We start from the raw sequence: 16497 nt of genomic DNA on the forward strand, positions 1-16497 counted from the left end.
GATTGGCTTTGAAGATCACCAAATAGAAACAGTTGAAGTGCACGAGAAACTTGAAGTGTATATTTCGTGTTATTTAAACTGGGATGCCCACACTGACCTTGTTTGCAAGAAACGCTCTTCCGTCTGCGGTGTTCCGTCGCGATGTCGTGAAACATTAACATTGAAATATGAATTACGAGTTTATTTCGCACTTTTTTATCCCCGTATCTACTGCAGTTTACTATGGGCGAAAATGACCAAAACAAACATAAATAAGGTTCTCGAATTGCAAGACAAAATTGTTGGAATAATCGCCAATGTTGATAACACTACCTCCAAGTATGCTTTTGAAGCACATAACATTGTCCGCTAAATCATTTGTACAACTACAAGTGTTACAAAATATGTTTTTTTTTCGACGGCATCCATTGCCCATCATTGAACATGCGTGGTGCTAACATACACACAATAACTATTAATACATGGATCATACGAAGGTTCTCGCACTAATTATACATGACAAATGGTATTTCTAGCCTGCCCCACGTAATAAACACGCATAAACATACAATAGGAAATACCTAACTGAGCTGCGCAAATAGTTTGTTGAAATGTGATTTTATACTTTCGCTCGTAGATGCCGCATGCTTGCGTGGTTAATACTATTGTAATAAAGAAAGGAAGAGAATGACATCCCGATCATCATCAAGAGCGGAGGGCACGAGATCGGCGCTCGAACATCACCAACTTGTTCTCCCGACGTGCTGTTCCGAGCTACCGCCTGTTTATTGGACTATTCCAATAAAGCTTACATTTGGTGGATCGTGCGGGGTATTCACATCGCCGGCTCCCTGGAACTCCGATCCCACACGTTACACTCGACTATGCAAGCTGACGCAGCCCAACCACCGCCACCTCTCCCGGCTGCCGTTTGCCCCGGCCCAGTTCGCCAGGGAGACCACCCGGTATTTTCGGGTACGGAAGACCAGCATGTCGAGGACTGGTTGTCGTCCTACGAAAAAGTTAGTGGACCCAACAAGTGGGATGACGCTGCTATGTTGAGTACCGCGAACTTTTACCTGGCTGGCGTGGCGAAGCTATGGTATACGAACCACGAATCGAAATTTGAGAACTGGTCCTCTTTTAAGGGGGCAATATCTGTCGTTTTCTGTGGCCCTGCCGTGCGGAACTTACGCGCAGTACAATGGTTGCGCACACTGGCACAGGAACTGAATGAAACTTTTACCGCCTATATTGATGACATAATCAATCTCTGCAGGCGTGCCGATGCCTCAATGAGCGAAAACGCCAAAACACAGCATATTATGAAGGGTGTCGACGACGACATCTTTCAAATGCTTCTTGTGAAGTCACTGTGTCTGAAGTGGTAACTCTGTGCCACAGCTATGACGAATTGAGAAGGCAGCGGGCTATCACCCGATATTCATCTCATACGTACAATCAACCTCTCGAACTGGACATCATGCCTGACCAGTCACACCTTCTCGCACAAATGAAAGAATTTGTGCGTGAGGAGGTGGCCCGTCAGTTGATCTCCTGCCGTTTGCTCAGCGTCAGGTGCTGCCACAGCAGCAGGTAGTAAAGCGGTAGCAGCTTCAACAGCTCTCACCGTCCCATGGTGTGTCGTATGCTGCAGCCCCGATTTAGCCGTCGTGACATGGGCTGCTCCCATCACTGCAAATCCCTGGTGAAAGCGCGACAGCCGGCCGATCTCTTTTGCATGCAATGGCCCTGGTCATATCGCCCGATTCTGCCGCCGTCGCGAGCCAGGATACTCAGACGCCCGTTCACCAAACTACGTGGATCATCCCCGCTCTCATTATGAAAGTCCGGGTCCCAATGCAAGCACGTCTTCGCATGACTATCGACAACCCACGTCTCGTCACTCACCTTCACCCCATCGCCGCTCCTTGTCGCCGATGCGGCACCAACCAGCCCCTGAAAATGAGGGAAACGAGCCCCCGCAGTTCGTGAGGCAAGAACTGCGCTGTCGAAATGCTCAAGTCCTCGAACTTTGCCGTCGAATACTGTCGAAGATTTGTAGAAGGCACCCGTGCATGTGCTCTTGTCAATACCGGTGCTGCCGTTTCTGTTATAGACGCCACACTTTGCCGCAAGCTTGGGAAGGTGACCACGCCTCTTGAGATGATGCCCTGACGTACAGCGAATGGATACCCTGTTCGGCCTATAGCTGCCTGCACTGCTCGAATTACTATCGCTAAAGACCACTACATTGTTAAGTTTATTGTCCTTTCATCCTGCTCACACGACATCATACTTGGCTGGGACTTTGTATCATATGATCACGCCGTTATTGATTGTGCCAGATCTGAACTTGAGCTCCTCCCGTTGTGTGAAAAGTCCTACAATCCTGCTCATCAAGCCGTACACAAACTAGTCGTAACAGAAGACAGAAATTCCGCCGACAGCAGCTGTTTTGCTCCCCGTTTTCAGCAACAGCATATGTGATGAAGCTGCATTCTTTGAACCATCACGCCTCCTTCTAAGTCGGAAGCTACTTCTTATGCCTTATTCGACCCTCTCAATTTTGAATGGAAAAAGCGCTCTCTGCTCACAAATCCTCTTCCGTATCCCACCAAAATGTTTAAAGGTTAATCCCTTGGATGCGTGCAACCCATTCATCTTGGCCAAATTTTTTCTTGCAGCAAGATTCAGCTCAACGCGACCTCGACGTCGTCAGTGCTCTTAATCCTTCTGATGTACCAGCTGCCGACCTATTCGGTTCGTCGACCGCAGACGGACTGTCACCATTTGAGCACTCTGCTCTTCTCCAGCTGCTCTACCAGTTCTGCGACTCTTTCGGTGTTGCCCAACGTGCCCTTGTCCCAACTTCTACCATTGTTCACTACATCTACAACGGCTCCAACTCGCCAGTGCGACAACTCCCTTACCGTGTCTCCACCGCGGAAAGTCAAGTTATTGCCGACCAGCTTGATGATATACTTAAACACGACGTTATTCGTCCTTCACAAAATCCCTGGGCATCCCCTGTGGTTCTCGTTAAAAAAAGGATGGATCGATTCGCTTCTGCGTGTATTACCAGCGCCTAAACAAGGTCACTCGAAAAGACGTGTACCCTTTACCCAGAATTGAGGATGCCCTTGATTGCCCACAAGGTGCCGAGTTTTTTTTTTCGTCGTTAGATTTGCGTTCCGGGTATTGGCAGGTGCCTTTAGCAGAGGCCAAGCGTTCAAAGACAGCCTTCGTCACGCCTGACGGTCAATATGAATTCAATGTCATACCCTTCGGCCTCTGCAATGCGCCTGCCACACTCGAGCGCATGATGGACTCGGTTCTCCGGGGTTTGAAGTGGCACATGTGTCTCTCCTACCTCGATGACATTGTTGTCTTTGCGCCAGATTTCGCAACCCATCTCGAACGCCTCAACCATGTCCTGACGTGTCTGAAGATAGCTCAGCTGCAACAAAATCTCAAGAAGTGCCGCTTTGCTGCGCGAAAACCTACAATTCTCGGTCACGTCGTATCAAAAGACGGTGTGCTTCCGGACCCGGCTAAACTACGTGCCATGACCGACTTCCCCAAACCGACGACTCCAAAGCAGTTACGAAGCTTCATAGGGTTATGCTCCTACTTTCGTCGGTTTCTGCGCAACTTCGCCTCTCTAATTGCACCTTTGACCTAACTTTTTAGCAGCGCCTACAATCTCTCATCATGGTCTTGTGAGTGTGACCAAGCCTTCTCCACCCTTCGCCGTCTCCTGACGTCGCCACCTATTACTGTGCCACTACGATCCTAAGGCCGCAACTGATGTCACACAGGCGCCAGAGGTGTCAGCCTCGGTGCTGTTCTCGCACAAGGAAAGCCTGGGTTCGCAGTGTATGTCGTCGCATACGCCAGCAGAACGCTCACCAAGGCTGAATCAAACTATAGCGTCCCGGAGAAAGAATGCTTGGCAATAGTCTGGGCGCTTGCCATGTTCCGCCCTTATATGGCCGCACGTTTGATGTAGTTACGGGCCATCATGCATTATGTTGGTTGTCTTCGTTGAAGGATCCGTCAGGTCGCCTTGCCCGCTGGGCTCTTCGACTTCAAGGGTTTGACATCCGCGTTATATATCGTTCCGGACGCAAGCACGTCGATGCTGATGCACTGTCGCGGTCACAACTATCCACCAAAACTGCATCCATGTCCACTGTGGACCACCCATTGTCAGCTCTTGACGTCGCCATCGTCTCCTCTGCACACTACCACGATCCCTGGATCGCTTCTCTTCTTGACGTTTTATCCGAGGCACCTACCCTTTCAACCACTCGAACACTGCGACGCCAAGCTTCGCACTTCAGCAGCCGGGATGGCCCCTTGTACCGGCGAAACTACTCGCCAGAAGGTAGGAAGCGGCTCCTAGTTATCCCCGGAACGCTGCGCTCTACAATCTGCGCGTCCTTTCACTCCGACCCGCAGTGGGCTCACGGCGGTGTCAAGACCTATGAACGCTTACGGAAAAGGTACTACTGGCGCGGAATATTTCGCTTTGTCCGCAGGTTCATTCGCGGCTGCCACGAGTGTCAGCAACGAAAAAAACCACCGCATCCTGCAGCAGGGTCATTACAGCCCCTTCCATGCCCAGACCACCCATTCGACCACGTTGGAATTGACATTTATGGACCTTTATGGACCTTTATGGAATGACAGGCTATCATTGCTGTCGGCCACCTTCCACGATACGCCGAAACCGCTGCTCTTCCCGCGGCGACAGCACAGGACGTCGCCACTGTCATCCTCAAGCGTTTTGTGCTTCAACACGGTCCTCCTCGCGAACTCCTCAATGACCGTGGCGGCGTATTTCTCTCGGATGTAATTCAAGTACTTCTCCACCAGTGCAACATTGTACATCGGACGTGTAGCCTACCACCCTCAGACGAACGGTCTCACTGAGCGGTTTATTGGGACACTGTGCGACATGCTTGCGACACATGTTGCATCTGATCAGTCAAACTGGGACGTGGTTCTTCCATTTGCGACATAGGCGTATAACACCGCTACGCAAGTCACAACTGGATATTCCCCCTTCTTCCTTCTGTACGGTCGCCAGCTGACGCACACTATCGGCACCTTGCTTCTATATGCACTAGATGCCTCAGGTTGCACGCCCGTGCCGGAAGCCGCCCGTTACGCTGAAGATTGCCGACAACTAGCCAAGCGCTTTACTACAGGCAACCAACAACGCCAGAAAAACGCCCGCGATGATGACCACTATTCTGCCGCAACATTCGCTCCTGGAGCATTTGTGTGGCTGCTTGTACCCCCTTGCGCCCCTGGCGTGTCGTCCAAACTTCTCCCAAATTGTCATGGTCCCTACCGCGTCGTCGAGCGTACTTCCCTCGTCAACTACGTCTTTGAACCTCTTACGCTGCACGGCAACCGTCGTCGACATGGACGTGATGCTGTTCGCGTAGACCGCCTCAAGCCGTACTTCGACCCTCTTGATCCCACCTGTTAGGTCGCCAGGATGGCTCCACCTTTCTCGAAGTGGGCACTTGTAATGAAGAGAGGAAGAGAATGATATCCGGATCATCATCAAGAGCGGAGAGCACGAGATTTGCGCTCGAACACCACCATCTTGTTCTCCCGACGTACTGTTCCCAGCTACCGCCTGCTTGTTGGACTCGTCCAATAAAGCTCCTTACACTATTATTACTTTTGAACATAATATGTATGATCATTTCAGCGTTTCAATTTATTGTTCTAATTTTGCGTAAAGATTATTATACTGTATGCATAAATGGTGAATGTTTCTCTTTATTGAATGTGGCTATTGTATGTGTGTCTGTCAAAGATTTCCTGTACTGCTCGCGTTCAACTGCGTGTAGATGTTTTCTAAACACAGTCAAGCTGCGCTGGTAGCTTTTTTCCAGAAAACCCTCCAGTTGAACATGGAAAATAAATTTAAACTTATACTTATACCTTGTGCAGGGCTAAGGCGGTGTTTAACGTGTCATTGCTTACGGTAGGCGGACTTTAACATTTGTTGAAACGAACTGCTCTACCACTGAGCATTGTTTAATTGTCTAAGTTCGATATCTAAGTTCTCGCCGCAGTTATACGGCCGGCCGTTCAGAGTTGTTAGCGCCCATCATACCCTTTGCTGACTATCCAGTCTCGAGGACCCTTCAGGGCGTCTAACCGTGTGGAGCCTTCTTCTTCAAACATTTCCCGTAACATTCGTCTACAAGCTTGACCGGATGTACACTAATGCTCACTGTATTTCGCACGCTCCACTTGAAACGGATTCAAGCGATACCCACGACGAAGATCTTCTCCCTTGCGCTCTCAATATATCTGACTTGGCTCAGCAGCAGTGGGATGATTTAGTACTCGACCAACATATCGAATGTCTTGAAGGCAGGAGTTCGCATCGTCTGTGGACATCCGCGCGTCCAACATCTTCGTTCTGTAGCCGCAGCACTGCCTTGCACAGCCAGAACTACCGATTAGAGGGCGGACATCTCCTGGTTGTTCTGTCCGCGCTGCGTTCCGATATTTTGTCCGCCTGTCACGATGAGCCCTCTTCATGCCATTTAGGATTCGCGCGTGCCTTGGCCTGAATTTATCAACGCCACTGGCCTTAATTCGCCCAGAAAATGGAGCATTAGGTCAAAGCGTGCAGCTATTGCCAGGGCCGAAAGCCTCCACCTGAACGGCCAGCCGGTTTCTGGAAACATTTATCTCGCCAGCGCAACTATGGCTGACTTGCTTGGGCCCTTCCCTAAATTTTTTGCCGAAAACCGTTACATCGTGGTTGCTACTGGTTATCTTACACAATAGTGCTAAGGTACAGCCCTTCATCGAGACACTGCCAGGGATGTTGCAAAATTTTTCACCCGGAACATTGTGCTCCATCATGGTGGCCCAGCAGCAGTCATAACATATCCTGGTACAGCTTTCGCAACACAGGTGTTGCGAAAGGTATGACGCTTAGTGCAGCAGCTCATCGCCGAAGCATTCCATGTCATCCTTATACCAACAGCATTAAGGTTAGACTAAATAAGGCTATTGCTGGCATGCTTTCTATGTGTGTCGACAGTGACCACAAGAACTGGGACGATGTTTTGTTTTTCGTTACATTCGCATGCAACACTGTTGTTCAAGAACCTACTGAGTTCACTGTTCCGTTTGCTCCACAGCCGTGAGGCAACAACCATGATGGACCTCATGCTCCTACTCGAGTATTATTTATGACCGTACTATTGACGCGGATGAATTTACCCGGCTCGCAGACGCAGCTCGCAATCTTGCCCTTGAGAAAATTCATAATCGTGAATAGATAGACTCCCCAAGGTACAACGCTCGCCATCGCTAGATTGCCAACGAACCTATTGTTCAAGTTGAGGTATGTACTCCAGTTTGTCGACGCGACCGGTCGGAAAAGTCAGTGCACTGTTACGTCGCTCCCTACAGAGTCCTGCGTCGCCTCGGCAAAGTCAACTACTCAGTTCTCTTACGACTTGTAGTTCCCGTCGCGCGCAGCAGACGGAATTTGTCAATGTTTCCAGGATAAACCGTACCGCCGCCTTCACGAGTCAGTTCACATGTCCACTCGCCCTAATCCCCGCTTTAGGGATGGTAATATCGATGAATGATTAATCGATAAAATGTATCTCACAAACTGATTAATCTTCACCGATGTCCACCTGTCATTTATTCCACCTGACTGGTTATACCTGTTCGATTAATCGTTTTCGAGAGTTTGATAGGAGTGACGTGAAAGATTTGAAAACATACCGGAATTCCGGCGCACGAGCAGCGACAGTGCGGCTCTGGTAGAGCGAATCGTCGACAACTTTTCCAGTCTTCTATCTTCTCCCACACCGCACACTCCGCCACGCCACCCGAATCCAGAGGCTTGAAATGCCCTCGCAATTGAAGGCATAGTATATCAAGGCAGTCGTTGATCGTTAGTCGAGGATCGAGACCATTAAAGACGTAGCACAGCATGCGCTCCGGTTTGGAGCATGTGTTTGGCATATCTATGGAGTGCATGTCAATACCAGCAGATCTATAGCGTCCGATAATTCCATTCTCGCATGCTGTTGTGTGGCGATTCAAAGAAGGGGTCGGTTTCGCCCAAACATCCAGCCAATTGACATTCCTTCGCTCTGTAGAAAAGAGCCTGTGGTTAAAAGTCCTAACCAGTAATTTCCTTTTCCCCTGGGCATATTGCAATTTTTTGAATACTTCAGTTGGACTTCACCTTTCACTTTTGCCGTTCTTTTTCCTTGTTTAACTGTAATGTTCAGGGGCTCACTAGTGTAGTGTATCTTGTCTATTTCTGCATGAAGTGCCATCGCATAAAACATATTGTTTCTCTTTCCAAGCGCCACCAGTGCTAACTATATTTAGTTTTTACAAAGTGAAATATTATCCTTTGACAAACGTTTGGACACTTCCTTCAATCTTGGTTCAACCGCACAAACTAAAGTATGGTCCTACAAAATGTAGCTGTATTTAGCCCTTTATAAAAGTGCCCGGCCAAAATTTCGTTTAATCAACTAATCGAATAAAAACCTGCATCGAAAGCAATTCATCGATGGAAGGCTAAAATTATGAATGATTAATCGAATAGACAAGTAAATCAACCATCCCTACCCCGTTATGTGGCCCTTTCCTCTTCACAACCTTCGTTAGGTTTACCATAGAAACTGTATGAGATTTATAGTGTGTGGTGCTTTGTATTTTTTGTTTTTTTCCTCTATTACACGCTTGAAGCACTGAGACGATGTTGCTGGAAGGGTGAAATGGCACATGGATAACAGTTGGCTGTCAAGAAGTTTTGCCGCTTTTTGCGGAAGCTGAGGATGACAAAGTGAACTGGGTGTAGACGACAACAAAGACGTGGTCTCGGTGAAGGTGTCGGACTGTTACTCTGTGCGTTCGTTATATTAAACTTAATAGTTCTTGCCATATGCAAGGTGTTGTCCGAAAGTTCGCGGACCCGTGTCATTAGTGGGAAATTATAAAGCACGCCATTGAACTGTTGAATGTAGCTGCACGCATATCACACGAGTGACGCAGATGACTGAGAGTTACCAAGTAATAGCGTGACAGGTGAATTCATTCGCCGGCAGCACGCGCTACACCGATAAATTGTCAGAAACCGTCGGCGTTTTGGAAAATGAACGGGCAACAGAAGTATTGAATTTGCGTGAAATCTTTCGTCAAGTTGGAAAAATCCACCCCGGAAACTTTGAAAATGCTTCGTCACGCGCGCGGTTTTCCTCCTATGGGACGCAGTCAATGTTTAGTGTGGACTTATTGGTTAAAGGCCAGTCAAACCTCAGTGGAAGACGGCGAGCGTTAACAACGGCCGTGAGCCAGCACTACAGCGTAGAATGTGGCGAAAACTATAGAAATTACTCGAGAAGAGCTTCGCTGAAGTATTTAGGAACTGTGTGAATTGCTAATCTAAGTCATGCGCAGTCCCAAGCAGTTTTCACTGAATATCTGCAAATGCACCGCTTCGCCGCGAAGTTCATTCCCCGAGTCTTCACGACCGGCCAGAAGCAACGGCGTGCTGATCTGTGCATGGAGCTTCGTGCCACTGCACGTGCATACGCAACCTTCTGTAACAGTCATCACACCTGATGAATCGCGGGTTTATGCGTACGGCCCCGAAATGAAGGAGCACTCTTCCCAATGGAAGAGCCCGAGTTCACTGATACAAAACGCACGACACCTTGGAGTGCTACCAAAATCATGCTCACCGTTTTATTCAACGCAAAAGCGCTCGTCCACAGGCAATTCGTTCGCAACGAGCAGACTGGTAATTCAGATTGCTACTGCGGCATTCGAGAACTCCTGCAAAACGGTGTCCACCGGAAGTGACCTGAACGTAGCCGAAACAAAACCTGGCAGTTGCATTATGATAACGCACTCGTTAACACTTCCCTCACTACCACTGATATTTTGAAAGAATAGCATTAAACCTCACCTCATCCACACTCGCCAAACCTTACCTTCCCCGACTGTGTTGTGTTTCCGCAAATGAAGTTAATGCTCAAAGGGCATCGCTCCGACACCATGAACATCGACAAGAAACACAGAAGGTCATTCACAGCGTCACGGAAAATGACGGTGTGAAAGTGTCCGAAGACTGACGAATGCGCATAACCAGATGCATTTCGTCCCACGGGAACTACTTCGAAGGCCGCTAAGCATAGACCTATTTATGATAACAATGAACTGTTTGGTACAACAAATGCGGGAACATTCGGACGCCACATGGTATGGTAACGTGACTTTATTGTCCTCGAGCATCTCGCTACCTGGTTCTTTTCATTCTTCCTTTGGCAAAGCTCGATACGGATGCGCCGAAGTGGCCTATTGTCTCCTCTGTTATATTTCAGTGTTTTACAATCGTCGAACTCCACACCTTTGAAGAAATGAAGAAACACTCCGCAAAATCAGGTACGAGGTTGTGTAACTGTTGTCTTTCAATCACAGAAGGGTTCATTTTGGCAGCAATTACCTTACTGAATCTGTACGCGAGTAGGCTTATCTATGTGAATTACTCAGAGGGGCCCTGATGATAGAAGCAAATCTAAAGGGGAATAAAAATTTGGCGGACCTCGCGCACTGTGAGAATCGATGTAAGCAAAGCTTTCTCTTCTGTTTGCGTTGACTCACGATAATGACTGGTGATGTTGACGTCGATAGTTTATTTTCATCAACGCTTAGTTCAATTCGAGAATGGTGAGTTGATGTTAAACGTTACCTTGTATGCATCACTGTTGATTGTCTGCATAGTATACAGAACACAACGGGAGATGTGTTTGCTTGAGACGTTGTGCACCGTTGTTCATAACCTCTAAAGAAGATTGAGCAGTGTCATTGCCTGACATAGCAATAACAATGCTCAACCTCTGAGAAGTGTTAAACCTTAATAAAATTATGGGGCTATAGGTCCCGAAACTACCATAAAATTATGAGGCACGCCTTAGTGGAGTACTCCGGACTGATTTTGACAGCTTAGCATTCTTCAACGTCCAGCTCAATATAAGTACAGGAGCGTTATTCTTATTTCGCTCCCGTCGAAAGGCGGTTCATCTTGAAATTCCATAGCCGCAGCGCTACTGCAGCGGGCACAGAAAATAAGATTTGACGTGCGACCGCTTCCGTATTGTGCCGCTTGTCAAAATGGTGTGGTGTTTATTTTTTCAGAAATGGCAGAAATGTAGTGTTCCGTACCTTCAGTTCTCCCGCAACCGCTGCCGTGCTTTCTTTCTCCCGCCGTGCCCCCTCACCCTCTCCTATATGGGAACTGCCAGGGAAAAGTGGCAAGGCTGTTATTTACTCGTTTCACGACGGCGTCGGTTCTACCCATTATCCGCCTCCCCTCCCTAACTTCTCTATACCATTATATCCACGTCCCCTCTTGACTTGCACGTGAGCAGAAGGGTTAGCGCTGCAGTTTCTGCAATGTCTTTGGGTGTGTTGAGGATGGGAGAGGGGGTCACGGATAATTACAGCTGTCAGGAGGTTCATGCGGCGACACCTGTGAAGCTCCAAAGGGCATTGTGCACATGCGACGCGATAAAAACCTCCAATTGAGTTTGTTGTGCCGCGTTTCCTCTCTGCCATGCTCCTTCCATGTATATGCACGCTCTGAACCCCCCCCCCCCTCCGAGGCGTACAAGACAGCCACAGTAACGGCACGGGAAAGGTTGAAGGAAGAGGCCAGGAAAGCTTCACTGTAAAATGTTCTACCGCATACGGAAGTCTTAACCGAATATGGCAGTTGTTTCGGCACGCATTACCAAATCTCCTCATTAAGGGCCCCTCACCAGGCCCTATAGAAAATTTTTGTTATACGCTAGAAATTGTTACGTGTCCTCTAGGGAGCGTTATGCCACAAAAATGTTTCAAATCGGCTCAATAATAGCCGAGGTAGAAATATTTCAATGCCGCGAACCCATGATTTCAGCAGGTGGGCTCCACTGCCAAGCAAGACGCTCTCTCCACTCGCTCCGTCTAGTCTTCACAAGCGAAATGCCTTCCCTGCGTTCTCCCATACCGGACCTCGAGGTTCGTGGGACGCATACGTCGCTTGCCCCGCTTTCATTTTTTTTTCTCGTCGCTTTTTTTTCCGGCGCTACGTATTTCCGCGGACAGCGTCGCACGCGAGCTGTTGTCTTGTTCGAGCAGCGCACAACTTTGCGCGCCGTACACAGGGAAACGAGACTAGCGGTATAATTCAGTGCTACACGAATATTGAGGCAGGACAAGCGGATCGCAGAGCGTGATCACGCGCTGGAGCGCGGAAGAAAATCGCATAATTTCGGTACCCATACAGGTGACCACACGACCGCTGGTACAAGCAGACGAAGCGGATGTACATCTCTCTTTCTTTGGTGCGAAGTAAAATAAAAAAGACGCAGACATTCGCTTTGTGTGTTTCTTATTTCTCCAAACTTCAATTCGCCAATTCAAGCAACAGATCACATAGATAACCGACGTTATCTTTAATAATTTGCGAAGTCACTTGTCACCACAAGTGACGTCACACTGCGAACACAACTACGTAGGCGCAGGGGCACGACTACGTCACCGTCAGGCTTGGAGCACGTCGGCCGCGAGGAGAAGGAAAAATGGCGTTCGGTTTGAAATTTCAGGTCTCTCCGCGGTGTGTAGCGATGCAATACTTTGCAAACACTATCGTTATCGCTCAGTGTATGCTCTGCGCTTGTCAGCTCAACATGGCCCGACCTAGTGAGGGGCCCTTTAAGAAGGAAAAGTCAATAATGAGAGATTCGTGCGTAATATCTTCTACAAATTGCACCAGAGCCAATGAAAAACCTAGCTAAATTACTGCAGAGCAGGCATTTCTGACGCGACCAACAGCAGTGAGGATATTCCTATTAACACAGGGTACCGATAGAATACATCAGTTTCCAGCACTGTACTGCTGCTCTTCATCTTGCACCACACATATTTGGTGTAAAGTACTTAAGGAACCGTAGAAAAAAACTTGATAACGTACCTAATGAACACTGCAAGCCCCATCGTTAACCTGTAACCTTATCGTCTGGAAGCTTACCACCAAGTAACCCAGCGGCGCAAAGTGGTCATTAGCGATTGATTGATTTATTTATCCAGGCTACGGTACATAAACCGTTGCTCTGATATAACATTTCTGGAGTCAATCAAGTGAAGTTTTTTTATTAAGTGCACTGCATGCGTTAATCAATACTCCTAAGAAAATCAGTCTCTGCCTCGGAATTTAGTGGCTTTTAGTGTCGATTTCTTGTTAACATATTACTTGAATTCTAGGTTTTACGTGCCAACACCACTATTTGATTATGAGGCAGGCAAGCTGTAGTGTGGGGCTCCGGATTCATTCTGACAACCAGAGAATCTTTAAGATGCCTCCAATGCACGGGGCATGCTCGTTCATGTGTTTCGCCCCTAACGACATGCAGCCACCACGACCGGAATTCGATCCCCTTACCTCGTGCTTAGCAGCGCAACCCTACAGCCACTAAGCCACCCGTGGCGGGATTTTTTGCCATTTCACAGATATCTAACCATATCGATTAGAAGCTCGTCATGCTGTAGCCGCGTGCTGCTGGCTTCTTTCCTGAGCTGGACATAACGCTGCCACAGCTCTTCGCGAATATGCCAGAGTCACATAGAAGTATCTGCTTATTAGTACATCAGTGCCTTAAAGCTTCCGAGCTTTCCCCAATATATGAACTTTGTTGTGTAGCCGAGTTTCAACATAATATTTTTCTCTCTTTGCGCGCACTAAGCCTGTCTAAGCACTCAACCTTGTCGCACTGCACTTCTAATTAAGTGGGAAATCATTTATTGATAGATTAGCTTATTTGATGAGAGATTTCAAATCTGAGTTCAAAACATCCAATTACAGTTGTTTCTTGGGAATTCGTTTTCTAACTTATTGTTTTGCTGTCAGGCAACTTCGCTACTTCCTGGATATTGGGTTAATCCTTTCTTAATTCAAAGGCTTGTTTCGGTAGAACGTTCCGCACTCCCGCTGACGATGGATTATAATTAAGTTATTTGTTCATGAAATCTAGGCACGTTAGCGCTCGATCTTACTGAATAATACAGCCTTGACCTACCAGTGAAATAAAAGCATTTATTGATAAAGCCCAGACTTTGTCACAACACCACCCGATACCCGGAAGATACAAGAAAACACTTGCGAGGTCCACCAGCAACGCAGTAAGAGGTGATCACATCTTAAGCATTTAACAATTTGTGGTGCTTACCTGAAAATTGTAGCAGTTACTCTGCCACAACTACGGCAACTACAAATGTTTTTCTTTGTAAACAAAGAGAAGTAGTGGTGCGTAAACCCGTCGCTGAACCCACTGAAGGACGTTGCCGAGGGCTTTTTCATATCCTCCTGTAAGAACACAACGGACACCTAAGCACAGTGGCGCACCTAACCCAATCTGCTCAGAACAGGCACGCAGGCAGGCGAGCAGATTCCGCGGTCGTGCGCAGGCCGAGAAACTGGAGAACACGTGAACAAAATATCGAGCTAGCCGCCTAGTTGCTTGGACCTCTGCAAAAAATGTTTCGTGTGGGAATGCTTTCGAAGTGATCATGTTAACCGACGCCTGCAACAAAATGAAATCCGCCGAAACAAGCTACAACTGTTGCACGCCATGCAACTGCCGGACCCACGCAAGTGACTTCCTATCGAGCGAACATCTCAGTTTAGTACTAGAATAGTAGAGAAGATCACAATCGCAGTCGATTTACGCAAGGGATGTGAATGATTGTCTCAGAGAAAGCTTTAGCTGGGGTCAGCTCGAGCCATTCTTAGGTTTTCTGCTGCACTAAATGTAAAATGCAGAAATCCTCTCTTGGATGTTCGTTGGGGCAATTCCTGTATACTCCGTTGCATGTGAGAGAGAAAGCTATATTCTAGCAACTCTGGGAAACATAAATTTGACTTAAGGCTTTGCATGTTTTACAAAAAATAGCTGAAAACACGATCGTAGAAGAGCAAAAAAAGCTGAAGGCACAAAATTTACACATGCTCATGTCTGCGACCGAAAGCTGGCATTTCGGTTCTGTAAACCTAAAGTGTTGGAGTATAACAAGCGGACGAACTTGATGTTTAATTTATAATTTGCGTGAACTTGTCACATTGTGTGTGATTCTTTAGAGAAACCCCTACTCGCTAATTACTGGTATACTTTAGAGTGGTCTATCGTACAACCATTTTGTCCCCTATAGATGTGTTATTAGCTGCAACTTAGAAAATTACTTTTTCGTTAGTTACAGAGTTGTACACTTGACACGCCGGATTTAATAAAACTGCAATTTTTAAGAATTCGCGTATACGGAGATATACGACTTCAATTGAATATCCAGCTGCACGACTTACTAGATTTTACATTTTCCTTTTAAATGTAACAAACCTAATCACAATCCATGCTGCGCATGCACAAAAAAGCTATGTCATCGATGCCTTGTACTTAGCTTTCCCCGAAATGTAGTTTTCCTTATGGGAACGTTTCTCCAAGATGTGACGTTGTAAAAATGTTGGAACCGAATCGGCTGATTCCTCACACAGTTATGCTCATACTTCGACCTCCGCCCAGGAACCAAACAGAACGACGGTACCAGTTGATGTGCTCAAAGGTTCTTAATTGCATAAAGAGGATATGATGAGTGTTGCTTACAAAGACTGTACGAAATATTTATAGCACGCGCTGTAAGAAGGGTTGCTGACAATACGGTTTGATGTAAGCGTATTGAGCGGGTTAAGAAGTGATTCAAAAACAGAAATGCCGATCGTGCTTTATTGATTGAGTAATGAACGGATGAAGCCGCCACCGTTATTTTTGTACTAAATGATTTTTTTTTTCGTTTTTTGCTTGATGATCTCACGACTGTTTCTTGCACAAAACTGTTGGTGTGCGCGAAAAGGCAAATGACCTATCAGTACGTGCGTTCGGCCCATATAGCGTATTCGACGCCGTTGGTTGTAGATGTAGGCGACGTTTGATGGTTGATGTTTACTGAGGTACAGCGATGGTCAAAAGTTTCCGGGCCACAGCGTGTTCACCAGCGTTCACTGTCAATCAAGTTGCGGACCTCCTGGAGTAATTGTGGCACTCGGAGGCTGGGGCCGGTGAAAAACAGCGTCGCTTACCTCTTCCCGAAAACACTGGGGCTGGCAAAATCCGATACAATACACGCCAGTGGGAACGAGGTCAACGTGTTTGCGCAAGCTGAGGCCTGGAAACTTCGGACCAACCCTGTACGTAGGATCATGTTATGCAGAATTTTGTCAAGTAAAACGAGAATGCCATAACAAGGGCAATCTTTCGCTAATATATTGGCAAATAATATAAGCAAACGAATACGTCAAGTAAAAGATAGCTCGAAGTGGGGTATGTTGCTTAACAATATTATACGATAGTCAGAAGGGATCCATTTTTCAGCAAGTAATAATTGCGTGTGGGATATGCACATTTA

At 47.2% G+C, this 16497-nt stretch overlaps 1 protein-coding gene across 1 annotated transcript in view; it reads left to right on the plus strand.

The window, feature by feature from the left end:
* The window catches only part of LOC135908327 (uncharacterized), a 165504-nt gene that overhangs the window by 101523 nt on the left and 47484 nt on the right, over positions 1-16497 (plus strand). The window lies entirely within an intron of this gene.

The sequence above is a fragment of the Dermacentor albipictus genome, chromosome 6 (genome assembly GCF_038994185.2).
Source record: "Dermacentor albipictus isolate Rhodes 1998 colony chromosome 6, USDA_Dalb.pri_finalv2, whole genome shotgun sequence".
Lineage (NCBI taxonomy): Eukaryota > Metazoa > Arthropoda > Arachnida > Ixodida > Ixodidae > Dermacentor > Dermacentor albipictus.